The sequence below is a fragment of the Triturus cristatus genome, chromosome 5_1 (genome assembly GCF_964204655.1).
Source record: "Triturus cristatus chromosome 5_1, aTriCri1.1, whole genome shotgun sequence".
NCBI lineage: Eukaryota > Metazoa > Chordata > Amphibia > Caudata > Salamandridae > Triturus > Triturus cristatus.
Window position 1 is genome coordinate 671,571,830 of NC_140587.1, and position 14,826 is coordinate 671,586,655.

A 14,826-nucleotide genomic window follows, 5' to 3' on the forward strand; every position below is an offset into this window, starting at 1 on the left:
GCATCCATTTTGTGATTGCAGGGCTCTATTAAGTTTCTACCGGGTATATCAGTGCTGTCATGTCTCTCCCTCTAGAAGGGTGGAATCATACTCCCACACCAGTTATTGGTGTGGGAGTATGGTTCCAAGGTGTTTGACACCAAACACAACATGTTTCCATGCAGCAAGTCCAAAGTTAGCATTTACTGTTTGGTTATAATGCACTTAAGAGTATATGGTCAGGCTGCACTACCAACAGCATCAGAGAAGGGTCTCCGAACGCTGCAGAGGGTCTCTGCTCATGCAGGGGCACCCTCTCACATAGGAACCAAGCACTCTGCCTTCAGGATTGATAAGGCCTGCCATAGGAGTGACTTATAGGTTTATATGTGGGTATATGGTGAGATATAGAGAACCTATATCTCAGTAAGGGGTGCAGGCACCACCTTACCCAGGCTGCAGTAGCAGACCTGTGGTGTCATTTTGGGTGGCTTTCCAGGGGTGGCATAATACATGCTTCTGTCCCTGGTAGGTCTCTGGGGTACCTATGCCCTGGGTACATAGTATACCCTATACTAGGGGCTTACAAGGGCACCTCAGTTCCATTCTGAACTGTACCTAAAGTACATAGAACCATTTTAGAGAGGAAGCAGCTAGGCTGGGGCACTGATTAGCAGGGTCCCAGCAAGACTAAAGTCGAAAAACAGTGAAACACCAGCAAAACGTGGGGGTAAACATGTGAAGCAGATCGTACTCTCCTACACTCAAGTTGTCTGGTGCAAAAAATTGGCATTTGGCGTGAATGAGAGTGAGGTCAGCTGCATCAATTCTTGCAAGGACGGCTTACAGGCGGTGGCGGTTTCTCAGAGTCTGGGGAGGTGACAAACTACTTCACTGGACAGGAGTTCATGCCATAAGACACTGAGCAGGTAAAGACTATGACAAGCAGGATGGCATGAAGCTTCCATAGACAAATAGGTGGCTTTTGTCAGCTGTGGCGGGGGTTACGGGATGAGGGTGTGTAACTGTTGCACTCTGGTAATGTTGACTGAGGCCCCTGTGTCAATGAGCGTGGTGCCCGGGTGTGATCAAGTTTGACCTGGCAGGTGGGGCAGGCCCATTGTTCTGGATGTAGGGCACAGGAGATCAGGAAGATTTCATCCTCCTCTTACTTGACCTCACTGAACTTTGCGGTAGGACAGGCTGCTGCACCATCTGGGTCTGAAGCATGGTCATGTGCAATCGCTCCAGAATGCAACACACACTGGCAAAGTGATTGAGGTGGAGACATGTGAAGCAGGTTTTGCCTCTGGCTGGGCACTCAGAAAGCAGGTGTGGAGAGGTCCCACAGTATCCACAGTGGTCCACTGGAGACATACCTGCAGGACCGGGGTTCAGACAGGTGCTTCGCATGGGCCCTCTTGAGACTGTCACCACCAGCGCCATTTTGATTGGCCGCAAAATGGGCTCAGAAGTGACAGAGAGCTTCTGAAGGGCTAGCTTAATCTGATCCGTGCAACCATTGGAGTTATGGGAGTTGGCGAGTGTCAAAATCTCATTGATGGGCAGGTTGGGCCTGCGGAGGAAGTGATGTCAAAGCGCTGCAGAACGGCAGCTCCGTACAATCTAAGCATGCACTTCTTTCTGTGGGTTGTCTTCAGTACAGGTACTGGCTAGTTATTGCAGGCATGATAAAATCCATCAATGGATTCACCCAGCCGCTGAAAGCATGCTATAGTTTGGATCTTTCAAAATCTAGGTACATCTGCACATAAAAGAATGCATTGAGTGCTGTGATGGGTCTGTCATAATCAGAGTCCGCTTCTGTCCCTGGTAGGTTGAGGAAGAGCTTGAAAAGTTATTCCCCTGCATAATGGAGAACTAGTGAGCATTTGGTCTATCTGTCAGTCTCTTTAGTGACCTTAAAGTAATTGTTCAGCAACGCCACCCATGTGCATCAGCTGAGGCCAGCAGTTGCAGGATCACTGAGCTTGCTGAAGGGCAGCAGCAGACTGGTCGCACCACCAATGGCATGGGCTGGCTTGAGGCACTGTGGCAGACAAGTACCTTTACGTCTGCTTGCTGATTCATGCACACAGCTGGTGGAAGGGAGCTGGAGATGTCAGAAAGCTAGGGTGCTGTGCAAACCAGCCTGGTGAAGTGTGAGTCTAGTAAGGACAGGTGTTAGTGGGGCGATTATGTACTACTGGCAGGTAATAGCAGGGCCAGTCCTCAGGTAGAAGCACTGAGTGATGGAACAACCCAGAGGACTCTGGAACACCATAATTGCTGGATACTGCTGGACAGACACAAGTGCTTGAGTGGGGGAAGGGCCAAGTCTGGCTCAGAGGCAGGGCCAGGGTTGCTGCTACTGGTGTGATGTAGCAGGTGGCAGGCCCTGGCTCCAGGGTGACCTCGTGTCCGAGGCTGGAGGCAGCAGATGGCATGAACTTGCACCTGGAAATATCCTGACAGGAAGCCACGAAGATGGCAGTGTCTCTGGGCCCCCCTCTCATTGCCAATGTAGTATGGTGGGTGTGAGGCCTCCCTTAGCACTCAAGCATGCGGCAACAACAAACGACACGGAGGCAAAGTGTGATGTTTGGCATGTGTTGCACTATCTGTGTGCTCCAGGGCTCTCCCTTCTTTATTAACTCGCCCTGGACCCCTAACATGGGGTCACGGTTTGCATGTGTCACAGTGGTGAGAGTCCAACGCACCTTACTATATTTAGGAGCGGAAGCAGCAGCCAGTAAGGATGTGAATGGGTAAGTAAGGCACTGGGAAAACTGGTCAGAAAGAAGGAATCAGCATCAAACGGCTGGACTGCAGGGGTAGGGAAAGCATTGAAATGCGGTAGGCAGGAATTGTTAACAGAGCTCAGGAGAAACTAGAAAAGGAACAGGCTGACAGGTCTAGCTGACTGTGAGGTATCTGGGGGCCAGATGTACGAACACTCCGTTTTGCGATTCCCTAATTGCAATATTTAGTTACTAACATTTAGGAAATTAAAAAATCGTTTGTCTGTATGGTTAAGCGTACTGATTTGTGAGTCACAAATGTGAGGGTCACAAGTAGCAATTACCTAAACTGTTATTGGATTCGATAATAGTGATTCCCAATTTGTGAATGCAATCGCAAATTGCACACACACCCATAAGTATAGAAAATTACTTCCTGGTTCAGGGGAATGACCCTCAAACCTGGAAGTAATCATCCTTGCCACCTTGTGAAGCCTACTGAGAGGAGGTGGTGCAGAATTGTTCTGAAGATAGCGTGCTTTGAGGCAAGGAGGACACAACTTCAGAAAAGAATGGCAAGTCAGGATGCTGATGAGGTGTGTGGGGGAGATAAATACAATTACATTTTTCAGAAACGGAGGTAGAAATCCTTACAGATGAATGCTGCAATCACCATGAGCATGTCTTTGGCAAGACCTCTATGAAGGTTCCTGAGGCCCAAAAAAGGAATGGCTGGTCATGTAGGCCTGAATAAATGCATTTGGAGTGAAACAGCATTCAGTGGATGAAATCTGCAAACGTTGGTATGATCTAAGGTCAAGAATGAAAGAAAAGATGACTACTCGCCTGGCAGAGAGGTGGTGCCACAGGAGGAGGACATTCCACAGTACAACCATGCTCAGCCATGTAAATGCTGATGAAAGGCAGTTTTGCCAGTCACAAAACAAACTGTAAACTACAGCCGGACAAACATAATGTGCCTGGCCTTTCTATGTTACCTCAATTCTGTGTTCAGTGATTCTTTACTAGTCCGGTTGCTATAACGACACAGTCAGAACGCCATGCCGGGGTGTCGTGTCACACTGGAGCAGAGTAGCAGCCAGTCCGCTTAGCCTGCTGAGAGCAGCACACGCTGGCACAGCTTCCAGTCAGTATCTCACATCATAGCAGCAATCCACCTGACAGCTGAGGAGGTGCTATAATGTGTGACTTAGTATTTCAGTGTGGTGATGTGGACCACCACACTGAAATGCGTTAGTCTAATGCCTGATGCGTGGTACTTGGCAGGGCTGCAGTCCTGGTGTCTCAACGCTTTCATTAATTTTAAATACATGTCCCGGTTTTTGGGACACAGGTCAATTTAGCCAGCAAAGGAGAACTGAAAGGTATGCTTTTGTTAAATAATGTATCTGTTTCAGGAAGCACAGGTTGACGTCAGCTGCATGCATATGCTGCAGCAGATGGGGTAGACATAGAGGAGAGGAGGGCAGGGGGACTCAGGGCAGTGGCTATAAGTCTTGCCATAGCTAATGTTCTGTAAGTGTACCATGTAAATAAATATAAGTTTATATTAGTTTTTTTTACAAGGCTATGGAAAAGCAAAAATCACAACAGGCCAGACATAGAAGTAAGGTTGAAAGTTCTAGTCTAACGTTTATGTTTGGCCTGTCATGGAACCCCTTCCAGTTGTGTGAGTGCCCCCTCCGCTTACAGCCTTCCTCAGGCACCAACCTAATCCCCCTTGGGTAATCAAGGACAGAGTCTTGGCTGGTGCCTAGCGGCCGCAGTTTTTTTGAAGAAACATGAAACATAATCACCGTATTCTATTCACCATCAGTGTGCTCAATGATTTCAAACAATATCACATCTATAAAGAACATCACATTGTGATGCTTTGGTTCCTTGCTTCTTCCAGCACTTCCAGCACAACCATTGACCATCTGCCACAGACCCCCAAGCTGGCCGTTCTCCCGTTCTCCCGCTCTCCCGCTCTCCCCAGTGCCTCTGCTGAAAGGCATATGGCCATGTCTGAACTGGGGTGGCGTAGTGGGCAAAAGAACGATGGATTTAACCCAGATCTCTTGACTGGGGGAGAATGTCTGCATTGTCAGCATTCCGTCCATCATTTGTTTGTTGTAACGCTTTTCGCCCTAAGTGGGATGGGTATTCCCAGACGTGGGACCCGTGCTCACTACGCCACTGGAGTCAAGCTATCCTGGCTGATGACGGCTGATAGCCAGAAACCGGTCCTAGGATGCTTGATTCCGGTCCAGGGAAGACATGGCTTGGCAGTTCGGGCTGGACTGTTCCCATGAGGCACAGGGTCAAGACTGATTTGCATATGGCCATGTCTGAACTGGGGTGGCGTAGTGGGCAAAAGAACGATGGATTTAACCCAGATCTCTTGACTGGGGGAGAATGTCTGCATTGTCAGCATTCCGTCCATCATTTGTTTGTTGTAACGCTTTTCGCCCTAAGTGGGATGGGTATTCCCAGACGTGGGACCCGTGCTCACTACGCCACTGGAGTCAAGCTATCCTGGCTGATGACGGCTGATAGCCAGAAACCGGTCCTAGGATGCTTGATTCCGGTCCAGGGAAGACATGGCTTGGCAGTTCGGGCTGGACTGTTCCCATGAGGCACAGGGTCAAGACTGATTTGCATATGGCCATGTCTGAACTGGGGTGGCGTAGTGGGCAAAAGAACGATGGATTTAACCCAGATCTCTTGACTGGGGGAGAATGTCTGCATTGTCAGCATTCCGTCCATCATTTGTTTGTTGTAACGCTTTTCGCCCTAAGTGGGATGGGTATTCCCAGACGTGGGACCCGTGCTCACTACGCCACTGGAGTCAAGCTATCCTGGCTGATGACGGCTGATAGCCAGAAACCGGTCCTAGGATGCTTGATTCCGGTCCAGGGAAGACATGGCTTGGCAGTTCGGGCTGGACTGTTCCCATGAGGCACAGGGTCAAGACTGATTTGCATATGGCCATGTCTGAACTGGGGTGGCGTAGTGGGCAAAAGAACGATGGATTTAACCCAGATCTCTTGACTGGGGGAGAATGTCTGCATTGTCAGCATTCCGTCCATCATTTGTTTGTTGTAACGCTTTTCGCCCTAAGTGGGATGGGTATTCCCAGACGTGGGACCCGTGCTCACTACGCCACTGGAGTCAAGCTATCCTGGCTGATGACGGCTGATAGCCAGAAACCGGTCCTAGGATGCTTGATTCCGGTCCAGGGAAGACATGGCTTGGCAGTTCGGGCTGGACTGTTCCCATGAGGCACAGGGTCAAGACTGATTTGCATATGGCCATGTCTGAACTGGGGTGGCGTAGTGGGCAAAAGAACGATGGATTTAACCCAGATCTCTTGACTGGGGGAGAATGTCTGCATTGTCAGCATTCCGTCCATCATTTGTTTGTTGTAACGCTTTTCGCCCTAAGTGGGATGGGTATTCCCAGACGTGGGACCCGTGCTCACTACGCCACTGGAGTCAAGCTATCCTGGCTGATGACGGCTGATAGCCAGAAACCGGTCCTAGGATGCTTGATTCCGGTCCAGGGAAGACATGGCTTGGCAGTTCGGGCTGGACTGTTCCCATGAGGCACAGGGTCAAGACTGATTTGCATATGGCCATGTCTGAACTGGGGTGGCGTAGTGGGCAAAAGAACGATGGATTTAACCCAGATCTCTTGACTGGGGGAGAATGTCTGCATTGTCAGCATTCCGTCCATCATTTGTTTGTTGTAACGAAAGGCATCCCAAAGCCACTGGTTGCATGGGTCACCATCCTGGGCTAGTGTGCTTTCTAGTCTGTCCATATTCATTGTGCTGTTTCCGCCACGCTGCCCATGGTTCTCTGACAGCTCTCCCATTTCCTTCCAGCTGCTCATGAGAATCCTACCTGCTCCAGGACCCCAACCAAGTTAAGCAGGAACGTGTCCATCCCCACACCCGTCAAGTGGGTCCCATCTGCCTCGTAGTAACCCGGTGTCTTTAGATTGATGAGGCCATACCTTACACAGCCCCACCCATTCCCCTTGCAGACCTTTGCCATTGAGATGTTCAGCTTTCTTCTGGATCTTTCTAACACTGCATGGTCATGTGCACCTTGCCGCTCATGTCGAGCTATGAACTCTGACTATATAATTTCCCCAAGGCGGACTAACCGCGTTGCTGCTGTCAGCCCTGATGTCATGGCCCCCTATAAATCTTTTCTCCCTAGTGTTGCCAAATTATTACCCCCAAGGTGTTTCCCTTACTGGTATAATGCCTTCTGGATGGCTGGCATCAATTGACCCCATCACATGCCTGACTGCCCCAACCACGTCACGGCTATATTTCGTAGCCAAATGCCCTTGTAGTCCTTGCATGCTTCCACCCACTGTTGCCCCCTCATGATGTATGAATGCCCCAGGATCCACACTCTGCACCTGGCTGCACGGGGGGCCACTGTGGGAGAAGCATACTCTTAATTTGATGTGGGACGTATCTAGCTTCTAAATGTATTAGTCGCCCAAAGACCTATCTGCTTGATGCGCTCCTCGCTTTGCCCCCTGACAGCCGCTGAGGTCACTGCCTCTATGCGAAATGAGTGTGATCCGAACTCCATGGCTGGCAGGCCAGTCTTGCTTAGTGCCATTTTCAATACTGCTGTAAACTGGTAGCGGCTTAAGTATGACCCATCCTTATGCCTGAATAGTGGCCGCTCATCCTGCGCCCCCGGCCCTACGTATCCCTTCATGAGACAAACTGGGCAGCATGCCTCCTTTTCCAGGCATTCCAACCTTGAGTTCCTCCCTCTCCCCTCCTGATCCGTTTTTGATTGCGGTAAATACACTGTCATGCAGACGTCTTCCCCCATGTGCAGGCTGTCCCTGGGTTGCTTCTGGAGGGAGGTACCAGCTTGCTTATACGGAATGCCACAAAAAATGGCAAGGGGAATGCTGCTCTGAACAGCGCCACCTTGTGGTCCTACCCGCAGATACCATGGAGCCCCCCCAACAGTTGCACCAACATTTGGAACTCCATTCCGTTGTCTTTATTTGATCTTACAAAGTTGGATCATAAAAAGATACACAAAAAATGTCATACAATAAAAACATTAAAACTACAAATTCCTTCAGTAAAAACCTTTGGTAACATACAAAGAATTAAAAAAGGACGACATAAAACTTAGTACAGAAATCTCAATCATGAAGGTGGCAACATTTTTGCGCAAAAGATACCTGCACCTCCCAGTAGCAGCTTTAGAAAATGTAAAGTGCATATGGCCAAGTACAGCATCATAATGCAAAGCAGCAATTCATAATATGGGAGAGTACATATATATATAGATATATATATATATATATCACCAAAGACACCTTCAAGAAGAGAGCAGAGGCCACAATTGGGGTAAGCATATATATATTCACTTAAAAAACCATAGGTTTCAGATACGTTATAGTTAGAAATTAGCATTTAAAAAACCTTTGAATTTTACTGAAAAAACCATAGGTTTCAGGCACGTTATAGTTAGAAATTAGCATTTAAAAAACCTTAGAAATTCACTGAAAAAACCATAGCTTTTAGGGAAAGTTATAGTTAGATGGACATTTCACTCGTACAAAACCATAGAAATTCCCCTGTTATAGTTAGTTCAGCTAAATATAACTTTCGCCCCCACAATACACTGCTGATGATGTCACATATTACATCACTCATGACATGGTCAGTGACATCACTGATGACATCACTGATGACATCTCAAATGACATGACTGATGACATCACTGATGACATCATCCTGTGACTGCGTGTTTCTGTAAAGTTTAAATATGTTTAATATATATAGAGAAAGGCGTATTGAAGAATGAGTGGGTGTATAAGTGTCTGAATGGATGATTTAGTAGGTGCGTGACTGACTCTATAAGTGAGTGATTAAAGTTATCTTACTGAATGTATGGGTTAGTGAGTAAACTGTGTGAATGTCTGTGTCCGTCTGTCTGTTGGTGTGTAAGCAGCTGCATGGGTTTGCAAATAGCTACATGAGTGTCTATATGGGTTATTGATTGGTTATCTGAGTATCTGTATGGGTGCCTGAGTGTTTGTGTGGGTGGGGTGTGTGTGACTCTGTACATAGATGTGTGAGTGGGTGATTAACTGGGTGAATGGTTTCAAGAGTGCATCTGTGATGGACTGTATGGGTGGGTGGGTGTGTGTATGGGTATGTTAGTGAGTGAATGTATATCGCAGTTGTATATGTGTGAGTAACTACATATGTGAAAGGCAGTACATATGTGTGTTGGAGTATATAAATGGCTATAACTGAGAGTGTGTGATTGTGGGAGTGGCTGTATGGATGAGTCTGTGCTTGTATCAGTGATTGTATAAGAGCCTAAGTATGTGCTAGTATTTGTATGAGTAAGTGAGCTGGTGTGTGTAGGACTGTATAGGTGAGTAAATTGGAGTGTTATTAATTTTTTTACATCACTGACTAGTTGTGTGAGTACCTCTATGGATGAGTTGCGGTGTGTGAGGGTCTATATAGGTGTATGAGTGCATATGATAGTCCTGTACTGAGTGACCGTAAGTATGAGTGACAGTACGGGTGAATGAGTGGATGTGTGTGTAGACCTAAGAATCAATGAGTGGGTATCTAGTTATTGGTCTTGGAGTGTCCATGGTTTTAAGAATGGCAGTCTGTTATTTAGAGTGGGTGTATCAAAAGTTATATTAGCGTGTGAGAAGATGCATCAAATTATCACATGGATGATGTCATCAGTGATGTCATTTGAGATGTCATCAGAGATGTCATTAGTGATGTCACTGACCATGTCATGAGTGATGTAATATGTGACATCATCAGCAGTGCTTTGCGGGGGCGCGAGTTATAGTTAGCTGAACTAACTATAACGGGGGAATTTCTATGGTTTTGTACGAGTGAAATGTCCATCTAACTATAACTTTCCCTAAAACCTATGGCTTTTTCAGTGAATTTCTATGGTTTTTTAAATGCTAATTTCTAACTATAACGTGCCTGAAACCTATGGTTTTTTCAGTGAATTTCAAAGGTTTTTTAAATGCTAATTTCTAACTATAACGTATCTGAAACCTATGATTTTTTAAGTGACTTTCAAAGGTTTTTAACTCCTTCGCTGCCAGGCCTTTTCCCCCTCCTGTGCCAGGCCTTTTTTTGGCTATTTGGGGTAGTGCGCGCTTAGGCCCCTGTAACTTTTTGACCGCATTAGGTAGCCACGCCAAATTTGCGTCCTTTTCTTCCAACATCATGGGGATTCTAAAGGTACTCAGGGTTTGTGGATTCCCCTGGAGGGGTCACAGAAAAGAGCCAAAATACAGCAAAATGTTTTTGTTTTTTGGAAAAATTAGAAAAACGGGCTGCAAATGAAAGCATCTGGGTTTTTCCCTGCAAATGTTATCAAAAAAGGGTTTGTGGGGTTGAAATCACCATTTTCCCAGCTTTTCGGGGATACCTGACTTTTGTCAGAAACCCAACATTTTTTACACAGTTTTGGCATTTTTCTGGGACATAGCCTATTTTTGCTATTTTTTGTGCTTTTGACCTCCTTCCAGTTAATGGCAGAAATGGGTACAAAAGCAATAATGGATCCTGGAAAGCTATACATTTTCGAAAAGAAGACATCATTCTGAATTCAGCAAGGGGTCATTTGTGTAGATCCGTCAAGGTTTTTTTATAGAAACAAACAGTTAAATGTAGGATAAATTGAAATTTAGTTGAAAAAAACAGCCTTTTGTGTCAACGTTTTCACCTGTAACTTCTTCTAATTATGACAGCTCTTTGAAAGCAATATAACGTTGCATCCAATGGACATTACTGGTTGTGGGGATATATAGGACTTGTAGGTTCACCAAGAACCCGACGAACCCAGAGCCAAAAACTGAGTAGTAACTTGCAATGGTTTTTTATTATGTACCGGGTATATAGTAATTATTATGTAAAAAAGTGTACATGGAAAAATCGGTATGAAAGACACCTATGTATTTCTGAAATGGGAACAAAATATAGAGTTTAGATACAGTAGATATTTGCACATTTCTGAAATTCGGAATACTCATACTAGCATGAGAATTATCAGTCATTTTTTAGAATGACTTCTTTTTTACACAATATCTTTCATTTGGAAAGCAGAAATGCATGGAAAGTCAATAGATAATAACAGTTCCTTTACAAATCTGAATTACCGTAAGTCTCCCGATAAAAATGGTACCTCACTTGTGTGGGTAGGCATAGTGCCCACGACAGGAAACGGCGCAAAACGCAACGTGGTCACACCACATTTTCACAATGCAAAATTACCCTTTTTTTGCAAAGTGCCTAGCTCTAGTTTTTGAACCCTAGCTCTGCGGGCACCTTGGGAAACCTAGCAAACCTATACATTTTTGAAAACTAGACACCCAGGGGAATCCAGGATGGGGTGACTTGACTGCCTCCCACCAGGGTCTGTTACCTAGAATCCCTTGCAAACCTAAAAAATTGTCAAAAAAACACATTTTCCCCACATTTCTGTCGTGGAAAGTTCCGGAATCTGCTTGGATCCACAAATTTCCACCCACCCTGCGTTCCCCAAAGTCTTACGAGAAAAACGGTACCTCACTTGTGTGGGTCGGCCTAGTGCCCGCGACAGGAAACGGCGCAAAACGCAACCTGGTCACACCTCAATTTCGCAGTGAAAAATGACCCTTTTTTGGAAAAATTTCTAGCTGTAGTTTTTTAACCCTACCTCTGCGGGCACCTTGGGAAACCTAGCAAACCTATACATTTTTGAAAACTAGACACCCAGGGGAATCCAGGATGGGGTGACTTGACTGCCTCCCACCAGGGTCTGTTACCCAGAATCCCTTGCAAACCTAAAAAATTGTCAAAAAAAACACATTTTCCCCTCATTTCTGTCGTGGAAAGTTCCGGAATCTGCGTGGATCCACAGATTTCCACCCACCCCGCGTTCCCCAAAGTCTTACGAGAAAAACGGTACCTCACTTGTGTGGGTCAGCCTAGTGCCCGCGACTGGAAGCGGTGCAAAACGCAACATGGTCACACCTCAATTTCGCAGTGAAAAATGACCCTTTTTTGGAAAAAGGACTAGCTGTAGTTTTTGAACCCTAGCTCTGCGGGCACCTTAGGAAACATAGCAAACCTATATATTTTTGAAAACTAGACACCCAGGGGAATCCAGGATGGGGTGACTTGACTGCCTCCCACCAGGGTCTGTTACCCAGAATCCCTTGCAAACCTAAAAAATTGTCAAAAAAAACACATTTTCCACACATTTCTGTCGTGGAAAGTTCCGGAATCTGCGTGGATCCACAAATTTCTACCCACCCCGCGCTCCCCAAAGTCTTACGAGAAAAACGGTACCTCACTTGTGTGGGTCAGCCTAGTGCCCGCGACTGGAAGCGGCGCAAAATGTAGTGATGCGACATCAACATTGCGTATCCCAAATGTCGCATCACTACGTTTTGGGCCCTTGCCTGTCGCGGGTTCTTGGGCCTCTCACACAAGTGAGGCACCATTTTTACTGGGAGACCCAGGGGAACGCTGGGAGGTGTGAAATTTGAGTGAGCCTGGTGATGCCACAACTTTCCCACACAAAAAAGTGTGAAAAAAGTGATTTTTTCAGCTAAAATTGAGGTTTGCAGGGGATTCTGGGTAAGGAAACGTTGGGGGATCCACGCAAGCCATACCTCCCTGGAAGCCCCCGGGTGTCTAGTTTTCAGAAATGTATGGGTTTGGTAGGTTTCACCAGATGGCCGCCGTGCACCGGGCCAAAAACCCAAGAGACCCCCCTTGCAAAACCAGGTGGTTTTGAGATAGGCAATGTTGATGTCGCATCACTACGTTTTGGGCCCTTGCCTGTCGCGGGTACTTGGGCCTCCCACACAAGTAAGGCACCATTTTTACCGGGAGACCCAGGGGAATGCTGGGAGGTGTGAAATTTGAGTGAGCCCGGTGATGCCACAAGTTTCCCACACAAAAAGTATGAAAAAAGTGATTTTTTCAGCTAAAATTGAGGTTTGTTGGGGATTCTGGGTAAGGAAACGTTGGGGGATCCACGCAAGCCATACCTCCCTGGAAGCCCCCGGGTGTCTAGTTTTTAGAAATGTATGGGTTTGGTAGGTTTCCCTAGATGGCCGCCGTGCACCGGGCCAAAAACCCAAGAGACCCCCTTGCAAAACCAGGTGGTTTTGAGATAGGCAATGTTGATGTCGCATCACTACGTTTTGGGCCCTTGCCTGTCGCGGGTACTTGGGCCTCCCACACAAGTGAGGCACCATTTTTACCGGGAGACCGAGGGGAACGCAGGGAGGAGGGAAATTTGAGTGAGCCCGGTGATGCCACAACTTTCCCACACAAAAAAGTATGAAAAAAGTGATTTTTTCAGCTAAAATTGAGGTTTGCAAGGGATTCTGGGTAAGGAAACTTTGGGGATCCACGCAAGCCATACCTCCCTGGAAGTCCCCGGGTGTCTAGTTTTCAGAGATGTATGGGTTTGGTAGGTTTCCCTAGATGGCCGCCGTGCACCGGGCCAAAAACCCAAGAGACCCCCCTTGCAAAACCAGGTGGTTTTGAGATAGGCAATGTTGATGTCGCATCACTACGTTTTGGGTCCTTGCCTGTCGCGGGTACTTGGGCCTCCCACACAAGTGAGGCACCATTTTTACCGGGAGACCCAGGGGAACGCTGGGAGGTGTGAAATTTGAGTGAGCCCGGTGATGCCACAACTTTCCCACACAAAAAAGTGTGAAAAAAGTGATTTTTTCAGCTAAAATTGAGGTTTGCAGGGGATTCTGGGTAAGGAAACGTTGGGGGATCCATGCAAGCCATACCTCCCTGGAAGCCCCCGGGTGTCTAGTTTTCAGAAATGTATGGGTTTGGTAGGTTTCCCTAGATGGCCGCCGTGCACCGGGCCAAAAACCCAAGAGACCCCCCTTGCAGAACCAGGTGGTTTTGAGATAGGCAATGTTGATGTCGCATCACTACGTTTTGGGCCCTTGTCTGTCGCGGGTACTTGGGCCTCCCACACAAGTGAGGCACCATTTTTACCGGGAGACCCAGGGGAACGCTGGGAGGTGTGAAATTTAAGTGAGCCCGGTGATGCCACAACTTTCCCATACAAAAAAGTGTGAAAAAAGTGATTTTTTCAGCTAAAATTGAGGTTTGCAGGGGATTCTGGGTAAGGAAACGTTGGGGGATCCACGCAAGCCATACCTCCCTGGAAGCCCCCGGGTGTCTAGGTTTCAGAAATGCATGGGTTTCATAGGTTTCCCTAGATGGCCGCCGTGCACCGGGCCAAAAACCCAAGAGACCCCCCTTGCAAAACCAGGTGGTTTTGAGATAGGCAATGTTGATGTCGCATCACTACGTTTTGGGTCCTTGCCTGTCGCGGGTACTTGGGCCTCCCACACAAGTGAGGCACCATTTTTACCGGGAGACCCAGGGGAACGCTGGGAGGTGTGAAATTTGAGTGAGCCCGGTGATGCCACAACTTTCCCACACAAAAAGGTGTGAAAAAAGTGATTTTTTCAGCTAAAATTGAGGTTTGCAGGGGATTCTGGGTAAGGAAACGTTGGGGGATCCACGCAAGCCATACCTCCCTGGAAGCCCCCGGGTGTCTAGATTTCAGAAATGTATGGGTTTGGTAGGTTTCCCTAGATGGCCGCCGTGCACCGGGCCAAAAACCCAAGAGACCCCCCTTGCAAAACCAGGTGGTTTTGAGATAGGCAATGTTGATGTCGCATCACTACGTTTTGGGCCCTTGCCTGTCGCGGGTACTTGGGCCTCCCACACAAGTGAGGCACCATTTTTACCGGGAGACCCAGGGGAACGCTGGGAGGTGTGAAATTTGAGTGAGCCCGGTGATGCCACAACTTTCCCATACAAAAAAGTGTGAAAAAAGTGATTTTTTCAGCTAAAAATGAGGTTTGCAGGGGATTCTGGGTAAGGAAACGTTGGGGGATCCACGCAAGCCATACCTCCCTGGAAGCCCCCGGGTGTCTAGTTTTCAGAAATGTATGGGTTTGGTAGGTTTCCCTAGATGGCCGCCGTGCACCGGGCCAAAAACCCAAGAGACCCCCCTTGCAA